General features: G+C 47.4%; 1 pseudogene; it reads left to right on the top strand.

Annotated features, from left to right (window-relative positions):
* The first annotated feature begins 2,810 nt into the window (after window positions 1–2,810).
* Window positions 2,811–14,326, top strand: LOC121437184 (annotated as a pseudogene).
* Window positions 14,327–18,997: the final 4,671 nt, after the last annotated feature.

The raw sequence follows: 18,997 nt of genomic DNA on the forward strand, positions 1-18,997 counted from the left end.
ACTAACTGGTTATGATGATTTAAATGAAAAATGTTCCCCATAGGCTCTCGTATTTGAATACTCGGTTCCTAATTGGTGTCACTGTTTGGGGGAGGTTTTGTTGGTGCAGTATTGCTAAAGGAGCTATGTTGTTAGTAGCAGGCATTGAGATTAAAAGCTTCATGCTGCTTCCAGTTCATTTTCTCTGCTTCACGCTTGCTGTTAACTATGAGAGCTCTCAACTTCTTGGTCCTGCCATCATGCCTTACCACAATGATGGGCTCTTATCCCTCTGGAACCATAAGCCACAATGAACTCTTCTCTTCCATCAGTTGTTTTTGGTCACTGCATTTTATAGTGTCTTTGTGCTCTATTGATGTGATGAGACACCAAGACTACGTCAGCTCTTATGAAAGAAAGTATTTAACTGTGACGTCCTTCCATTGTCACAGATTAACTCCGTCATCATCATGGAGGGGAGCACCCGTGGCACGCAGACAGACAATGGTGCTAGAGAATTTTCTGAGAGTGCTGCACCCAGATCTAAAGGAAGCAGGAAGAGAGAGAGAGAGCCATTGGGCCTGTCCTGGACTTTTGAAACCTTAAAGTCCACTCCCAGGGACACACTTCTTCCAACAAGGCCATACTTAATCTTTCCCAAATGACTAAGCATTCAAATATATGACTCTATGGGGGCAATTCTTATTCAAACCACCACAGACACCACCAGAAAAATAACACATTAGCTTCAAGTATTATTTCTTCTAACTAACTCATTCATGAAACCTGATACAGAAGTTTTGCATGTATCTCAGTGAATTATTTTAAGGGCCAACAAGATGACTCAGCAAGTTAAGATGCTTTCTTACAAGCCTGTTGGCCTGAATTTGATCCCTGGAATGTACATGGTATGAGAGAATCAACTCACACAAATTTCAAGAGCTGTAGCTTAATTCTGCTCTCTGGAATTGGGTGGGGGGGTGAACTTACTTCAGACTCACTTGTACTAGAATAGACCAGAATGGCTGCCCAGGCTCTTTGGAATGGCCAAGGCCAAAACGGGGGGTGGGGGGATAATGAGACAGGGTTTCTTTTTGTAGCCTTGGCTGTCCTGGAACTCACTCTGTAGACCAGGCTGTGTTTGGACTCACAGAAATCTGCCTGCCTCTGCCTCCCAAGTGCTGGGATTAAAGGTGTGTGCCACCGTGCCAGGCTCCTAAAACATTTTAAGTTTCCCTGATTGCTTCAGGAATATGAATCCTGGAGTGGCCACAGCAAACAAGCAGAGCCTGTAAGGACCTGACTCCCACACGCAACTCTAGAGATGGGAGTCTAAAGTCAGCGTGCACCCCTTCACAGGGACCGGGGGAGGACCCTTCCCAGCTCTCCTAGCAGCTCAGGGTGACCTCATCTCTCCATCTTTAATGGGGCCAACCTCCACAAGAATGTCTCTCGTGTGCAGCCACGGGCCCAGGAGTCAGGAGGTGCACACATATTCCAGCAGCCCCAGTGAGAGGGCATCTCTTCATTGAAACCCTCAGCTGAGGGTCCCTGGGTCCCTCCCAGCCTGTTCCAGGAAAGGGACTCCAAAGCAGAGCTTGCTTTTGCCCCCTTATGCTCTCCACTCTTCATTGCCAGAAGCATCTTTGCTGGGGGGTCCTAGCCTTCCTCCTCAGCCTGGAACAAAGGACAGTAGGATCACGGACTTGCAGAGGACTCCTTGCCTTGGGTTTGGCCTGGTCAGCTTTATAAGGGAAGATACAGCTCAGTTCCCAGCAGTCGGGGTTGGGAGGCATCAGTAGAACCAGCAATGTGGTTGATTTTCCTTATTCTTTATCCTTTGCTCTTTGTCATAATTTTTTCTTGGAAGATCTCAAAACTGTCCAAAGAGAAGTGTCCAAGTCTAACCCTTGGGTTTCCACTATGTAGATGGTGATCTGTGGGGAAATGGCATTCCTAATGGCCTACCCTGGGGGTCTGGCTTGTTGACCACATAGAGTAACCAGAGAAAGTCCTTGTGCTCAGTAGGGCACCTCCACTTTTTTCACTTCCTCTCTTCTCTCCATCTCTACCTTGCCACCTCCTAAATCCCCCTTCATGCCCTATACTCCCTTTCTGATTCTTGTCCTTCCTGCTCACAGGCATGGTCTTTAATTAGGAGACCATGGCCCGGCCACTTGATGCTAGCAAAATGGATGGATGGATGGATGGATGGATGGATGGATGGAATGCTCAATGGTCTGATCCATGAGAGGTGCGTCACCAATGATATGGGGTCGACAGCTTTTCCTTTGTCTGCTTCAGGACTATGATATGGTGACCATTGCAACCTGTCTGCTTCAGAGTAACCCAGACGGAAAACGGAAGTGTCCCGGGTGCGTGGGGTGCGAGACCAGATGCCTGAGTGGGGCGGGAGCAGGACAGGAGCGGGCCCAGAGCCGGCCGAACCGCCCTCCTGCAGCGTCGCGCATGCTCTGTGTCCCCCTTTGCGCCCGGTTCCCACGCCGCCGCCGCCGCCCCCCCCCCCCCCCCCCCCCCCCCCCCCCCCCCCGGCCCGGCCCTGACTGCTTGCGCACCCTGCTCCTCCGCAGCAGCGGCGGACCTGGCTTATGGACAGCCACGCAATACAAACCTCCTGAACAGAGGTGAAATCGACAACAGTTTGAGAGCTTTGAGTTTTGCAGGGGCGCCTCCCGGGAGAGCTTCTCGGAGGCAGCATCCTTAGCCTCGGTTCTGCCCACAGTAGGGTTGCAGAGGGAAGACCAAACCTGCGTGGTGCGCAGGTACGCAGGCAGGCTGGAAAAGAGAGGCGCTGCGGGTCGCGGGCCCATCTCAGCAGCGGTGCGGAATGGTGGGCACAGGTGGCTGGAGGGTGGAAAGTGGAGCGGTGGCGGAGGTGTTTGGGGAAGCCTTGGGCTGTGGGCCAACACTGGAAGGACTGGGCAGGGTGGCTCGGGAATGCCCCTTTCTAGCGCCTCGGGGAAGAGAAGCCGGCCTGTCTGGGCTCTAGGGAACTGAAGCCATCTTTTTACGTTTCTCTCCTGATTTTCAGACGCTGGTACGGGGTCTGGCACAGGAGCATTGCACTGCTGATCTACCCAGGTAATTTGGGTTTTGCACCCCTGGGTGTGGGAACTCCTCCAGGCAGGCTCAAATTGTGTGATCATGGCACTGTTACACAGGGGTGCCTGGCCAACAGTCCGCAGGCACAATCCCTAAGGGCCCCCACACTGGGACAGGACGTCAAAATCCTGAACTTGTGGCTCTTAGAAGTGGAGGGTTGTGTGTGTTGACCAATGCCCAGCGTGCTTCCCCCATTCAAGGGAAGAGCAATAAGCTTAACCAAGCCAATGCCTAGGAAGGTAAGAGCAGAGTGAGGTGGGAAAGGGGGTGAGAGAGTGAGCAGAGCTGAACAGGGAACTGCAGTCGTGCTAGGATGACTAGTTTCGTCTATCAAGGATTTGCCAAGACCCATTATGAGCTGGGTTCTTACAGACTTCTCTGAGATCTGTCAGAGAAGGAGATGGCAAAAGTCTCTGCTCTATGGTTGGAATTCTAGTGACAGCACAGACCATGAATCATAAACGGCTTAAAATGGTAGCTGCATAGGATGAATGAAAGATAGTAGGAGCTGAAAAAGGCACAGTTGCAAGCTTAGGTGCTGTGACTAGAAAAGGTGATGAAATAATAAGCCATGTGCTTCTGTTTTGGAAGAATATTCTAGACAGAAGGAATAGCTGGTATGAAAGTCCTGAAGCAAGAGTGTTCTGACTCCTGAGAGGCCAGTTTGACTACAGCTGAGGGAGGAATTGGGAAGGGCCTTGTGAGTTTACTCTGAGTGACAGTTTTGGTAAGGCTGTGGGCAGAAAAGGCCAGGATCTGACCCACCTATTCAGAGGATCAGCCATGGTTGGCCCTCTGTCTAGGCCAGCCTTGGTTCCCGCCTCCTAGAACTAAGCCTGGGGCCTGTAGTCACAGGGGAGACCCCTGAGGGCTTTGGCAGGACAGGCTCCTCAGATGGCCCTCTCTGGCTCTTCTACCAGGTCAGGAGGGAGGGCAGGAACAGCAGGTGGGGTGGAGAAGAAGTATTTGGGAGTCTTGAGCTGCTAGACCCCAAGGAAAGTTCCACCCTAAGTAACCTACACCTCCCTTCTTGTAGATAGATGAAAAGGCCCCAAATCCCCTTGTGATGTAAATAAGGAGGATTCTGAATGTTTTTCTTGCTGATTATTTGGTGGGGTTAAGGTTTCTTTGTCTGGGAAAAGTGCCCCACCTCGTGGTAGCCTGTAGGATGGTGCTCTGAGGCTCTGAGCACCACACGTCCTGGCTTCTCACCCTCCTCCCCTCCTGCTCCTTGCAAGCAGGAGTTGGGGGAAGCTGGTCTGTGAGCAAGACCCCTGGCAGGACCAAAGCCTAGGGGAAGGGGTGTTCTGTCTACAGGCTGATCTGTTCCCTAGATGATCGCCCTGAGACCCCAACCTACTGTGCCTCAGGCAGGCCCAACCTTATATGGGGACAAACCTGAGCTTCCAGGCTTAGAATCACCTTTCAGCTTGTCCTGTGTTCTGGAGGCCCACAAAGGTAGTCAATGGGAGGAAGATGTTTTCCAGTTCCACCAAGCTTCTTCCAGAGCTTACACACACACACACACACACACACGAGCATGCGATCGAACAGACTGGAGTTACATAGTAGTTACCTGGGATCCCCATGAGGTTTGTTGTGTCTTGGCAAGAGCTGAAATCATGCCTGACTTTCAGGGGGTAGGTCTCAAGGACAGACAATGGTGTGTAACCCCCTTGTGTGACTATCACTTCCAAGGGTCTATCCTTCTACAGGTAAAACCATGTCCATTGGGCCTGACTCTAAGGACAACGTAACAGAAGTGTACCACCTCAAATGTGGGGAGGGATGGGCTGAAGCAAGTGGACTTCTGACTTCTCTGAAATGGATTGTGTCAGCATGGTGCCATTATGGTGGGAAACAAACCCGCATTGTTTTTGTTTGGCGTGAGAGAGAATGCACCATGATGCACACAAGATCAGAGGACAATTTGGGGAAGTCGGTTTCATCTACAGATTTGCACTATCATATGTTTTGTTTGATTAAAATGTGAGTTCCAGAAATCAAATCCTGATTGTCAGGCTTATATGACTAGTGATTTTACCTGCAGAGTCATCTCCCTGGATCATGTTTGGGTTTTTTGTTTGTTTGTTTATTCAGTTGATTGGTTTGTGTTTTGTTGTTTGCTTGGTTTTGGTTTTTCGATACAGGGTTTCTCTGTGTAACCCTGGCTGTCCTAGAACTCTCTCTGTAGACTAGGCTGACCTCGAACTCGCAGATCTGCATGCTGCTTCCCCATAATCATGTTGTTTCTTTAAAACTATATATATATATATTCAAGACAGGGTTTCTCTGTAGCTTTGGAGCCTGTCCTAGAACTCACTTTATAGACCAGGCTGGCCTTGAACTCACAGAGATCTGCCTACCTCTTCCTCCTGAGTACTGGGGTTAAAGGTGTGTGCTACCACCACCACCAGGCTTAAAACAGTAATTTTAACCTGAAACACTGGGGTCATCTCCTCCACACTCTTTTGGTGTTGTAGTGTATCAATAATGAAATGCAGATGTAACCCGTGGACATCCAAATGATGAAGAGAACCCCTTTCCCTTCTTATTTGTGTGTATGTGTGTACGTTTTTGTGTGAGATTTCGGATGCATTTCTATGCAGGGAGGCCAGAAGTCTATGTAGGGAGGTCTTAGCTGGTTGTTCTCTACCTCAGGTTCCCCTTCTTGGTAAGTAAGCACTTTATCAACTGAGTCATCTCCCCAGCCTCCTTTCCCTCTTTTTTTTGATGAGGCAAAAGTCACTTACCATAAAAGATACCATTTGCAGGGCTGAAAAGATGACTTTATGGTTAGAAACACTGGTTGCCCTTACAGAGGGACCGGATTCGATGTCCAGAACTCACATGGCACCTCATAACCATCTGTAACTGCAATTTCAGGGGATCCAATGCCTGCTTCTGGTCTCTGTGAGCACCAATAATCCACTGATACACAAACATGCATGCAGGAAAACACCCATACACATAAAACAATAAAAATTTAAAAATTCAAACTTAAAGGCACTATTTTAAAGGAAACTATCCAGTGCATGCAGTGCACTCACTGTGCTGCTCAGCCTGCATCTGGTCCGAGAGCATTTTCATCGCTTCATGAAGAAACCCCTGAATCCACTACGTCATTCTTCATATCTGGGCTCCCAGGCCAGCTTTCTAGCTATGAATTTGCCTCTTTCAGACTCAGTATATTCTATAAAGATTTTGAGGGAGTTCACTACACAGTGACATTGTACCACAATAAAGGCAGCAAGAATTCTCTTATTTGCACCCCTGAATGAGAGAAAACAGCCACTTGGGACCACATGGAGGTGCATTTAGGGACAGGGAAACTGTTAGGATATCTGTGCATAACAGGAATTGGGCCAGTTCCTTGTGGGGTTGTAGGAGCCATCTAGTTTTCTGGGATCTAGTCCCTGATTGAGAACCTGATAAGAAAGCAGCAGGGACAGGGTGAGTATTTAGTGGCTGTAAAGACTGAGACCTTATAGGATGTGGTAGGAATGGGGGCTTAGCAACTGTCTTTAAAAGACAAAGATTTTAGCCACAACTAAAAACTAGGTCAAGTCAGCTCTTGTGAAATGTCATTACATCATATAAATGGAATCAAAAAATATGTGGCCGTTTGTGTCTGGATCTGGCATTTTTAACTTTGCAAAAAATCCCCAAGGTTCGTTCATGTTGTAGCATACGTCATAATTTCCTTCCTTTCTAAATACAAATAATGTTCCATTGTTTATATATACCACATTTTGTTTATCCATTTGTCTGCTAATGGACGCGTGGTGTTTCTGCCCCTTGGCTAGTGTGACTGCTATGAATGTGTGTATATAGGTTTTTAGTGTAGACACCTGTTTGAAATTATTTTCAGTATGCGCTCAGGAGTGAAATTGCCTGGCCATGTGGTAACTGTGCTTAACTCATTGAGTAACCATTCAGATGGATTTGTTTTCCTTGTGTTGCGGGAGAATAGGCATTGAGTGTGTGTATGTTTCCATATGAAAGGACATACACACATGGCAGCGCACGTGCACATGCATATATATATATATATATATATATATATATGAAGGCCAGAAGTAGACATTAAGTATCCTCCTCAACAATTCTCCACCTTATATATGGAGAGATAGTCTCACTTAAACCCAGGGCTGCTCAACTGAGCTAGTTAGTGTTAGCTAACCAGCTTGCTCCAAGGATCCCTGTCTCTGTTTCCTGTGTACTGGGATTACAGATGGCCCAACACACCCACCTGGTATTTGTATAGGTGCTGGATATCCAGTCTCCATTCTTGACACTTGAACTATAACCCCACTGAACAATCTCTCCAGCCACAAATGGTGTGTGTGTGTGTGTGTGTGTGTGTGTGTGTGTGTAATATGAGTGTGTGCTTAAGAGTACAGGTTCTATAAAGGCCAGAGTCATCTGATCTCCTGGAGCTGGAATTAGAGATGGAAGTGAGCCATCTGATATGGAATTGAACTTTGGTCCTCTGGAAGAGCAGCAAATGTTCTGAACCACTGAGCCATCTCTCTAACCTCTTAAATGATCTTTTTCGTGTGAGTCATAGAAAATTCATCAGAAGCCAGGTAATGGTGGCACACACCTTTAATCCCAGCACTCAGGAGGCAGAGGCAGGCAGATATTCATGAGTTCAAGGCCAGCCTGGTTTACAGAGCAAGTTCCAGGACAGCCAGAATTGTTACAGAGAGACACCCTGTCTCAAACACCCCTACAAAAAAGAAACTTCATCAGAAATATGACTTTATAATTGGTCAGTGTTGATTGACAGTTCATCAAGGGATCTGGGGACAGTTTAAATTTTACATAAATATGTGGCTGTCCTTGTGTTCCCTAGACTCCATCCCTTCTTCTTCTCTCCTGTGGCCTTATCACTGGCAAACAAACAAGCTTTAGTTGCCCACCAGGCATATCAAAACTCTTTCGAGCCATTGCCACACTGGACTTCCTCCTGGTTTCTCTGCTGCTCCACTCAGGACTCTCAAGTCTGGTTGAACAACATTCTTGAAATGGTCATTTGCCTGACAAGCTTCTATACTAACTGATGCACAGAACTCCGAGGCTAAAGTAAACTTTATCTATTCTGTCGCCCTTCAAGCCCTTGGACTGAGAAACAACTTCCTGCTGTCCTCACCCAGTCTCGTTGCCTGTGTCCATCATCCCAGTTCTTAGCAACACAAGCACTACTGACAGAGAGCCATGTCCGGGACTTTTATTGCCTGTGTTCCCTTGCAAGCACATTGCCACCCTCAGCCTACCATCGCCTCATCAGAGTGCCCCCACTCTTTTCTTTCTGCTCACACTCCACTGTGCCTCACAGTGTCCCACTCTTCTCTTTCTGCTCACTAGCAGCTATCACTCTGCGCCTGGAAGTTGAATTGTGTGTCTGGAGGGTTTTTTTTTTTTTTTAACATGAACCCAGACACTAAAGGAAGAGGAACCCATAAATGGAGCTTCCAGGAATGTCTGGAAACTTGGAGGGACCAGAAGAAAGAGATTTAAAAAATGAAGGAAATGAAGGGGGTTGCAGAGACAGCACAGCCTTTTAGAATACTGGCTGATCTTCCAGAGGATTGGGGTTTGATTCCCACTACCCACGTGGTGGCTCAAAACCGTCTGTAATTCTGGTCCCAAATGATCTGACACCTTCTTCTGGCTTCCTTGGGTACCTTGGGTTATATGTATGGTACTTAAACATACATATAATTAAAATAAAATAAATAAAAATAATTTTTAAAAGAAGGCAATGATAGAGAAAGAGCATGCTCTTTTGGAAGGCTGGAGAGGGCATATGAGCAAAGTTGGTATGTGATCCCTGGATTTTGGCCCACTCAATGGGCCAAAATAGAAAAGCATGAAAGCTAAGTTTGGGAATGTGTTGAGGACTGAATTGCCTTGTGTCTCTACAAAATGATCGCTTCATGTCCCATCCCCAACTTCCTGGGAAGATACCTTTACTTAGAAGTCGGACTTTGGAAATGTAAGTAAGGTTAAAATGAGACCATATTGGAGTATGGTAGGCCCTAACTCAATGAATAGTGTCATATAACACTAGGGAAATTTGGATCCAAGTGCACATAGAGAAGACATCCATGTGAAGATTCAGGAAAGCTTTGGAAGGATGCAGCTACAAGTCAGGGATCACTGGATGCCACCCAGTGGCTGAAAGAGGCAAGAAAAGCAGCCTTCAGGATGAAAGGAGGACCCACCCACCCCCAGCACCTAGATCTCAGGCTTTCAACCTGCAGAACTGGGAGAAAATATGTATGTGTGGTTTTAAGCCCCCTGCAGCAGGTATCTTGTTGCAGTGGCCCCATCAAGATGTAAGGAAAGTGTGGTGATCTGTAGCCTAGGTGAAGCTTCCAGAGTGAGAAAACCCTTTGCCTTGTCCTCCAAGGAGGGCGCAGAAACTGGCCTCTGGGAAAGAAATTCACCCTTTCTTTGGGACATACCTCATTCACACACACCACAGCATTCATTGTCTCACCTTGCTACTCTCTGGCAAGAAAAATAAAGCAGGTTTTGAAACAAGCTGAGGGTGGCTGCACTGAGCCACCCTGATCTCACTGACCCTCTTCTCTCAGCCTTTCAGCTGTGCCCTCTGTGGTCCGAGCCCTGACTATGGCAGCCAGTCTTCTGAGAGCAAAGCCCAAGGTAAGTAGTCAGCCTCCCCCTTACTGTCCTCGAATTGCCCAGAGCAGTTTCCCTCTGCTGCCCTGGATGTTTCAGGCCAGCAGAATGCTTTGCCATCCCCGCCGCCCCCAACCCCTGTGGCTTGCTGCTTTCCTGAGTTCCCTTTGCTAGGTTTTCAACATCTGTCTGTTCCTCTTTCCTGTGGCAGTAATACTTGCTGCTGACTCTCTCCTGACTGCTGAACTCCCTTGAGGCAGGGGGATTGCCATGTTTTACTGTTTTCAACTAGACTTAACCTGGAATTTAATTCCCTACTACATAAATTGCTTGTTTTAGGTACCGATATCTTTTGAGGATGTGTCTGTGTACTTTACAAAGGCAGAATGGAAGCTTCTGGATCTCAAACAGAGGAAGCTCTACAAGCAGGTGATGCTGGAGAACTACAGCCATTTGGTGTCAGTGGGTAAGTACCCTACCATGTACACACACCCAGTCCCACCTACTGTCTCTGGACTCCGATTCTGAATTTTTTTGCTTGTTGATGGCTATGAACCCAAGAATAAGTACATTTTTTATTTGACCCATACCTTGTAGATCAACTGTGGTATCAAAAAGAATAATATGGACTTGTAAATGTTCAGGATAAATTCAGTAATGACCTTTCAGACTTATTTTGCACATAAAATCATAGATTGCCCAAAAATTTCTTTCTATTGATAAACAGATGCCTATTATACAGGAATATTTACTTGCAGAATTTTAGACTCATTTTATTTTTAACAACAGATGTATTTGACATTCAACTTACTTTATAGAAGTTAGCAACATCTTCCACTGCCTGTGAGGCCCCTTGCTAGGGCCAGGCAGTGCATTTGGTTTCCAAGCCTGGAGACATCTAGGCAAGAGCCGGGGCAACTTCCAGCCTGCTGCTCTCTTCTTTCTTCAACATGCTCCACGCTCCTGTGTTTGTGCATCTGTTAGAGGATGTCCATCTTGCCAGTTCCAGGCAAAACCAAGATTCACAGGTTGTGTGGATGAACTCAAAAGCACCAGGAAGTGAGTGAGAAGAGTAATGAGTCCCAACTTCTTCCTCTAATGAACAGAGTCTAAGCTGGGGCCGTCCTCTGTTCTGGCATCTTTCTAGCTGAGATGGCTCCCTGGCTGGCTTTGAGTTGGGTAAGGATTTGTGAGAATCAGCCCTCTTCCATTTTCTTTCTGACTCTACAGACCACCAATGTCTCATCTGACCGAGGGAGACTGGTTCCTTCCCTGGGTTCTCTTTGACCATCAAGAGAAAGTTGGGGACACATCTTCCCATAAAACTTCTGGAATTCTCACTTGAGTTTTATTGGAGAAACATGCTGCCCCCAAGCACAAGACAAGGGATAATCTTTCTTGGCTATACTTTCTGAGGAGGTCTTTGCTCTCTGAAGACACAGGCTGAACTCTGTTTAAAAATTATTCTGTCCAGCCAGGCGGTGGTGGCACAGCCTTTAATTCTGGCACTCAGGAGGCAGAGGCAAGCGGATCTCTGTGAGTTCCAGATCAGCCTGGTCAACAAGAGCTAGTGCCAGGACAGGCATCAAAGCTACAGAGAAACCCTGTCTCGGAAAAAAAAAAATTTGCCCTTAGCTAGAAAGGTGCTGATTTTCTTCATTTCTATGAACAGGGTTTGCTTTCTCTAAGCCTAACCTGGTGTCCCAGCTGGAGCGAGGGGAGAAGCCCTGGATTGCAGACAGAATGGGGACTGCAGCAGCATCCTGTGCTGGTGAGCAAGGCACCCTCAGCCAGCTTGCTAGTGGCAAGGGTAAAAAGTAAGGACTGGCCTAAGGAAAGTGGCATAGATACTGAAACTTTGGGTGAAATGTCCTCTTTAGTGATGGGTGTCAGCCTCCCTTGCTGGGGATGGGTGAAAAGAGACTTTACTGCCCTCTAGAAAGAGCAGAAGCTCTCCCTTCTGCCTGACTGATGTGTTGTTGTTATTGTTGGTGGTGGTGGTGTTTTATTCTGCAGTTTCTTGATGGGAAAATGAAAGAGGGGGAAGCACTATGAAAAAAAAAACCTGAAGTGACAGTTTGTGGCTCTGTCATTACAGGAAATGGGATAAAGAGCAAGATGCTGACTTCAAGGCCGAAACTTTTTGGAAGAGGGCTCCTCGGAGACACCTCGGGATCCATGGTGCGGAGACGTCCTCACGACTTCAGGCCAAATTCCATTGTAAGGTACCGGCACTCCAGAATCGCAGATAAACGGTATCTCTGTCAGCAGTGTGGAAAATTCTTCAGCCGCAGCTCCAATCTCATCAAGCACCGGATCGTCCACAGAGGCGAGAAACCGTACAAGTGCAGCGAGTGCGGGAAGCTGTTCCGGCGGAACTTGGCACTGCTGGAGCATCAGCGCATCCACAGTGGCGACAAGCCCTACGAGTGCGGAGAGTGTGGCAAGACCTTCACGCGCAGCTTCAACCTTATGAAGCACCAGATCATCCACAGCAGCGAGAAGCCGTTCGTGTGCCGAGTGTGTGGGAAGGTGTTCCGGCGGCGCTTCGCTCTGCATGAGCATGCGCGCATCCACAGCGGCGAGCGGCCTTACGAGTGCGGTGAATGTGGCAAGACATTCAGCCGCAGCTCCAACCTTATCGAGCACCAGCGCACCCACAGCGGTCAGAAACCCTACATCTGTCAGGAGTGCGGCAAAGCCTTCAAGGGCATCTCGCAGCTCATCCACCATCAGCGCAGCCACCGCGGCGACAGGCCCTTCTCGTGCCAGGAGTGCGGCAAGGCCTTCCGCGGCCATTCAGGACTTAGCCAGCACCAGAGAGTGCACAGCGGCGAGAAGCCCTACGAGTGCAGCGAATGTGGCCTGGCCTTCGGTCGCCGGGCCAACCTCTTCAAGCACCAGGTGGTGCATGGTGGGGTGCATCGTGGCCGCTTAAAGGGACCCCACGGGTCCCAGGAAGCCGGGGAAGGCAGCTCGGCCGAACCCCAGCTCATTGACCAATGGCCAATAAGAAGCCCCAAGTGTGTGAGCGCTGCGACCAGGTCTTCGAGAACAAGTTGCTGCTGTGTCGCCATTTGCGCATTCATGACGACGAAGATGACAAGAAACAGAAGTCGATTACTGTGAGTACCTCAGGTTCGGAGGAGAGGTCGCTGCTCAGCCAGGATTTGGAATCCCAGCCCGCAGAAGGAAACGACAGCGAAAGCAGTGAAAGTTTCCTGTATGCCGAGAAGGCCCAGGGCCCATCCTCACCTTGAGGCCAGAAACAGGGCAGCAACTCAGAATGGCAGGGTAGCCCCTTTCCCCAGTGTGAAACAGAAGTAACTCAGAAAGACAGGGTACTCCCCACCCATCCACCCAATGTAATCTGCCCTACTCTTTCCCTGATGAGTTGAAAAGTAAGGCTCCCTCCCTAGTCCTGGATGATCCAATTGATACCTAGAGGTTGCACAGGAAGGCTCCTCAAAGAGCCTAGGCAGGGTACTCCTGTGTGTGCTTGGGTGAATGAGTGCCTGTGTGAATAGGGTCTCCAGGGCAGCAGATTTGCATAATACAGAGTTGGTCTCTACCATTCACAGGAGAATTGCTTGATGTGGTTGGGAAAGAAGGAGCAGAGTCCAGCCAACTCTAAGCACAATTACATTGAAGTTTACATGGGAATTACCCGTGTGTCCTTTCTCTTGTTAATGTGTTAGTGGGGGTGGTTGTCTCCCGTTAAGAGTTGTTTGTGTTTCTAGATAGAATATACTAAAAGCACTTTATTCCATTAAAAGTTTATAAATTAGCCTGCTGTTCTGAAGCAGAGTAGACTGTCTGTGAAAACTTGGGCCTTGTGTATGTGGCCCTGCTGCTGTTTGGAGGGTCTGTACCAAATCTTGCAGAGAGGTTAAGACCCAGGGACCCTGAATGTCTCCTTTTTGGGAATGGAGCCCCTTTTTTCTGGTCCCTCTCAGGAACAGGATCTAAGTAAGACCTGGCAGCATTTGTACCCCCACCACCCTGCTGGCTTCAGTCTCCTCCCCTCCCACTCAGGGAAGGCCACATTGGCCATTCCTATCCCCTGCCCCAGTGCCTAAAGCTTCCAATTTGTCTGCTAATCCCTTTCAAGCAACCACTGTGTGGTGACAGCAGGTTAAGAATTCACACTTAGGTGGCCCCTGTAGTGAGTCTGGCCAGACAGTTATCTTTAAGATGACATTTCTTAGCATATTAAAGTTGCCATTACTTTGATGTGCTTTTATTTGGGGATACCATTAGTTGAAAATGGAGATTTTTGTTATGTGAGAGTGTTGGAGAATTTATCTTTTAGAGAAATTCCTCACACAGAGGGCGTAGCTCAGAGATGGAGTATGTGTGCCTAGCAGACTACAGGCCCTGTGTCCCATCCCTGCCCCTCCCCCAAGAAAAGCTTGGACAGGAGGAAGGGGCCTTTCCAACCCATGACTGATGCGCATGGTGGCAAACCTAGCCCTGAATGATGATGTAACAACCCCCACCTCCTTTCCCTTAAGCCTGGCTGGCTCTTTAGAAGGCACTTTACTGCAAAGGAAGCCAGTGGCAGTCCTATTCCACCTGTGCTGCCCCCAGGAGACATGTCCCTTGGCATACTCAGCTCAGCATCCTGGGTAGCAAGCTACTTTTCAGCCCTCTCCTATCCCAGAGGAGAGAAAGATTTTGTCCCAAAGACTGCCTGGGGGCAGTTTTTTGGTACAGGTGAAGTGGAGGCAGCTCTTGTACACTCCAAGAAAGAGTGGTGGCACCTCTCCTGCCAGCTGAGTGACATTCAAAGATAGCTGTATCCTGCCAAGAGAATATGGGCAAACCTGAAAACCCAGGATGCTGGCTGGTTGGAGCCCCAATCATAAGAATATACACGGGGAGGAGAAAGAGAGAGTGAGAGAGATTGATTTTATGTATATAAAATGTTTTGTGTAAAGCCCCAGTTTGTAACTTGCTGTTATCTCTGTGTCCTACAGTAGATCCCTGTCTCCTTGTCCTGTGATTGTTCTCCTGTCTGTGAGCCTGCAGCTGCTCAGCCTTGTGTCTGCAGTCCAAGCCCCATGCCTGGGTACTAGTGAAAGAGCCTTGCTCCCTTGATCTGCTGGGTTTGAGTTATGTAGTGGTTGACTTCAGTGGCCCATGGAAGCAGTTCAGAGTATGCATCACTTTGGTTTCCCAATAGAAAAAGAAATGCTAGGAACAGTGTCTTTTTAAGTCCCTGGTAAAGTAATTGCTCTATCTACTAGGCCTCACGCAGAGCAGGTGCCCACAGTGGGAGGCTCTGTGCAAGCTCTGGTACATACTCTTGGGTGTTCACTTCTATGGCTCCAGGAAATGAATGAATGATGCCTATCTTCTGAGACAGTCACCAGCTTCTTTACCCAAGGCTGAGTTCTTAGAGGAAGGGTCATGTACAGGCATTTTCAGCAGGAAGTGGGTCTGCAGGGAGAGCTGTAGAGCCCTTCAGAGTGGGGACCCTGAAATGCTCCAGGGTCCCCACTTGTTGCCTACATACATAGCAGCAGAGCTCTTGGTCCGTTTCCTCCTTCAGTTCCTGTTCCTAGATGTTTTCAGCAAGCAAAGTAGTGAGTTCTCTCAGGTATGCTAATCAGGTATGCAAAATGAACAGAACATGTTTCTCCTGGAAGAAAGTCAAAGTCACCAGAGGGACACTTGTGCTTTTCCTTGTTTCGTGCCTGAAGCCTGTGCTTCATCCCTCAAACTGGATGGGGAATGGGGCTGATCGTTCATTTGTGTGTTTTGAGGGGCAACTAGATTATAAAAGCTTAAACTATCAGAATCCCTGCTGTTTTCTAGTTCCTCCTCTTCCTGTCCCCCACCAAACTTTACCTTTTTGTCTTGTAAAAGACTTTGGCTGCTTTTCAGGTGCTGTGGGGATGGCCTAGCAGTGTCCCAGGAAACTCATAGATGGTCGTCTCGGAATTAATTTATCATGAGGTGGAATTTTCAGCATCTTTGTTGGGTGAAAAGCCGACAGCTACTTGGAAAGGGGCTCCCCCATGTGGAGAGGGCTTAAAGTAAACAGACAGGTAGTGGGTTCAAGGTTACAAGCAAAAGTCAACTCTAACCTAGAAAGAGCCGAGTGATGCTACAGTTATTGGGGAGGGCTTGCTTCCCATGTGGGAGGGCCTGTCTTAGTCTGCCCAGGGTGCAGGCTTTTCACAGGGCCCCCTACTGCAACTCTGAGACCAGGATTGCCCAACAGGCTCCTTAGCAGAAAACTTCATCAGTCTCCGAAGAGGCCACAATGCCTGCCTTCTGGTTGTTTCTGCTACCAAGTTTCAGGCAGCATGAAAGCACCCACCTTGTAGCTTTCCAGGCAAGGAATAGAATATAGGGATTTCAGGTGTGTGGGGGTGGGGGGGATTGCTGAAAAGTGCCTTGGTTGGGAGTGGGGAGGATGTGTATTAGGGAAGCCTAGAATGCACACAAGACTAGGACAGTCCTGAGTCAGGAGCTCAATTACTGTAGAGTATGGAGCACCTAGGATGCCATGTGTAGGAAGCCAGACCCTAGCTGGTTCCATTTGAGGAGAACTTTCCTAAACGAGAAATGAAGTCAGCGTTAATGAGAACTGCTACGGGGTGTGAGTGTGCACCTCACCAGCCACTCTGGTCATTTAGATGGTTTGGAGGTCTGGGAAATCTCTGCAGTGAGACAGCCACCACTGCAGAGGTAGTGCGAAAGAAGAGGAAGGACTCGAGTGACCCAGCCACCTTCCTCTGAGTCCCCACGAGCCCTGGCATTTGTAGCTGCCTTCATGTTTTTGTGAGCCCCAATTCATCTGTGTTTTCACAAAACAATTGCCCTCTGAGATTCCTGGACACTTTCTTTGTGAGAGGGTTTCTTTGGGGGATGTTGTCTTAAGCTTGTATAACCCAGACTGGTCTTCGACTCTTAACCGTCCTGCCTCTAACTCTTAAGTGCTGGAATTACAGGTTTGGGCCACCATGCCTGGCTTCTGAAGATTTTTTACATTTGTATCAAGTAGCATCAAGTTCAAGGCCTTGCACGTTTGTGAGAACAGTGCCTCCTTTTGTGTTCAATAGGACTGATTAATCCTGGTCTCTCTCCATTACCCGAGAATGGTGAGAGCAGAAATGAAGGCTTACTGTGCATTTGGAGGCCTCCTGACTCATTAACATTCTTTGGTAGATTGGTAGGGGTATATAAAGCTTAAAGTGTGCCATTGTGGATGGATTGTGATGGGTGTCTGTACCCTTAAAACCATCCTTATTGTCAAGTCAGTAAGCATTCAGTATCTTATGATAATTCCTCCTTTCTGCTCCTCCGTGCCCCCTGTCCTTATAACCACTGCTTTCCATCACTGGTGATTACCTTCTTTGTAAGTGGACTTCCACAGTGTTTGTCTAGTCTCTCGGTGCCGTTTTTTAGATATTTCCAGGTGTTTGTGTGTATATCCACACTTGGTATTTATCTCATTGTATACATGCCCCCCAATGTCTGTTGATGCCTGTTAATTAGTATTTACATTCTTTCCAGTTTAAGACAAATAAAGCTGCTATGAGTATTTGTATGCACATTCCAATGTGAACGTGTTTTTATTTCCCTTGAGTGCTTTGTTAGGAGTGGAAGAGCTGGTTCACATGGTGACACATTGTTTAACTTGGGGGAAGAACTGCCAAACATTTCCAAAGCACTCGCATTATTTCATATCCCTAATAGCTGTTGTATGAGAGGTCCAGTTTCCCCTGCCTTCATCGGCACTTATTGTGTCTATCTTAGTGGAACCACCCTAGTGTGGGGGAAGTTGTAACTAATTGTGGGTTTGATTTGCATTTCCTTCGTGACTAAAACACTGAACATCTTTGCATGCACTTGTTGGCCATTCACATTTCCTTTGAAAAGTATGTTTTTTTTGTTTTAAATTATTTATTTATTATGTATACAATATTCTTCCTGCAAGCCAGAAGAGGGCACCAGACCTCATTACAGATGGTTGTGAGCCACCATGTGGTTGCTGGGAATTGAACTCAGGACCTTTGGAAGAGCAGGCAATGCTCTTAACCACTGAGCCATCTCTCCAGCCCCTGAAAAGTATGTTTATCTTTTGCCCATTTTAACTGAGTTGTTTGTCTTCTTACAAAGAATTACTGGCATCCCTTCATCAAATATATTTTTAACAATATTTTCTTCCAAACTATGTATTTTAAATTTTTACTTTGTATTTTTTTTTCTTTTTGGATTTTTGAGACAGGGTTTCTCCGTAGCTTTTTGGTTCCTGTCCTGGAACTAGCTCTTGTAGACCAGGCTGGCCTCGTACTCACAGAGATCCTCCTGCCTCTGCCTCCCAAGTGCTGGGATTAAAGGCATGCACCACCACCGCCCGGCTTTTACTTTGTATTTTTGGAGTCGCAGTTAAGAACTCTTAACAACAAAAAAATCACTAAGACATTATCTTATGTTTGTCTATAGAGCTTTTCATGACTTGGATTTTGTTGTTGATAGTCTTGGGGTTTTTTTTTTTGTTTGTTTGTTTGTTTGGGTTGGGTTTTGCTTTCTTTTATTTTTCAGGTGGGGTCTTCCTATGTTGTCTGGGCTTGTTTTGAACTCCTGCAGTCATGTGATTACATTGCCTCCACCCCTGGAGCGCAGGACTGGGCATGTGCCACCACACTCAGCTTTGAACCCCTGATAATGCAGAACGTTCTCCCCTTCTTCCTTCACACAGACTTTTAAATAACTATTTGAAAGCCAAAGGGTGCTAGGATGGAAAGTGGGCTATATATGATGGCTAATTACTCTGGGAACTGTGTGGCCAGAGCAGGTTACCAACCTTCTCCTGTTTCCTATCAGGGAGGAGTTTTAATAATCAACTTCAGGAGAAATTGGGAGAACTAAAAGATGATTTTCCCTTTAACATCAAACAGCCTACACTGCAAAATTAAAATGAAACCTATATCATATTTAGTTTCTGGATTTTCCCTGGAAATTTCAAGGTGCCCCCAGGGACCCTAACAAAATTGAATGGCACTGGTGGAGAAAAGGAAAGAAAAAAGTAGGAAGTTACAGGTTGTACATTTATCTCTACAGTGTAGACTCATGGGAGAGCTTCAAAAAGCATTTTTCTCAGCCTGAAGTCTCAGACCAGGGTTCACCCACTGACTTGCCCCACTGACCCCTGGGTGTTGCTAGAGAAGGGACTGCCACCTTCATTTCCATCCAATCTCTGCAATAGGGCCATACTTTGAAAAGCCCT

This window comes from Microtus oregoni, unplaced genomic scaffold (assembly GCF_018167655.1).
Source record: "Microtus oregoni isolate MIOR12 unplaced genomic scaffold, Mior012 000050F_ref0000143, whole genome shotgun sequence".
Classification (NCBI taxonomy): domain Eukaryota; kingdom Metazoa; phylum Chordata; class Mammalia; order Rodentia; family Cricetidae; genus Microtus; species Microtus oregoni.